Source organism: Triticum aestivum, unplaced genomic scaffold (genome assembly GCF_018294505.1).
Source record: "Triticum aestivum cultivar Chinese Spring unplaced genomic scaffold, IWGSC CS RefSeq v2.1 scaffold150595, whole genome shotgun sequence".
Classification (NCBI taxonomy): Eukaryota; Viridiplantae; Streptophyta; class Magnoliopsida; order Poales; family Poaceae; genus Triticum; species Triticum aestivum.
In genome coordinates, this window is record NW_025300337.1 from 1 (window position 1) to 855 (window position 855).

The following is an 855-nucleotide window of genomic DNA, read 5'->3' on the forward strand; positions in this document are numbered from 1 at the left end:
CACGGTAAATATATTACTTACACGTGCGTTTTGTTTTGCAAGCGGCGCGAAAAAAATTAAAAAGGGAATGCAACACGAGGGCTTCCCAGGAGGTCACCCATCCTAGTACTACTCTCGCCCAAACACGCTTAACTTCGGAGTTCTGATGGGATCCGGTGCTTTAGTGCTGGTATGATCGCATCCGACATGTTACCCCGGTCTTCGTCCCTTATCCTTGCCCCTCCCAGCTCCACTACAAAGACGATTGTATATTGCTTTGGCCGCTCCCTCTCAACTACGGAGACGAGTTTAACGCGGTTTCCACCCCTCCCTCTCAACCGCACCAGTGCACGCTTGCCGCGCCACAACGCCGACGCTGGACCCGTGAATCGTGAGCACCCAGCTATGACTTACCGCACTCGTGCAAAATAATAAAACACGGTAAATATATTACTTACACGTGCGTTTTGTTTTGCAAGCGGCGCGAAAAAAATTAAAAAGGGAATGCAACACGAGGACTTCCCAGGAGGGCACCCATCCTAGTACTACTCTCGCCCAAGCACGCTTAACTTCGGAGTTCTGATGGGATCCGGTGCTTTAGTGCTGGTATGATCGCAACCGACATGTTACCCCGGTCTTCGTCCCTTATCCTTGCCCCTCCCAGCTCCACTACAAAGACGATTGTACATTGCTTTGGCCGCTCCCTCTCAACTACGGAGACGAGTTTAACGCGGTTTCCACCCCTCCCTCTCAACCGCACCAGTGCACGCTTGCCGCGCCACAAGGCCGACGCTGGACCCGTGAATCGTGAGCACCCAGCTATGACTTACCGCACTCGTGCAAAATAATAAAACACGGTAAATATATTACTTACAC

General features: G+C 51.6%; 2 non-coding genes across 2 annotated transcripts; both read right to left on the reverse strand.

The window, feature by feature from the left end:
* Positions 1-64: 64 nt before the first annotated feature.
* Positions 65-183, reverse strand: LOC123179267 (5S ribosomal RNA). Its single transcript, XR_006490235.1, has one exon. It is a non-coding gene; the product is annotated as a 5S ribosomal RNA (ribosomal RNA).
* A 297-nt stretch (positions 184-480) lies between these two features.
* Positions 481-599, reverse strand: LOC123179268 (5S ribosomal RNA). Its single transcript, XR_006490236.1, has one exon. It is a non-coding gene; the product is annotated as a 5S ribosomal RNA (ribosomal RNA).
* Between the last annotated feature and the right edge of the window lie 256 nt (positions 600-855).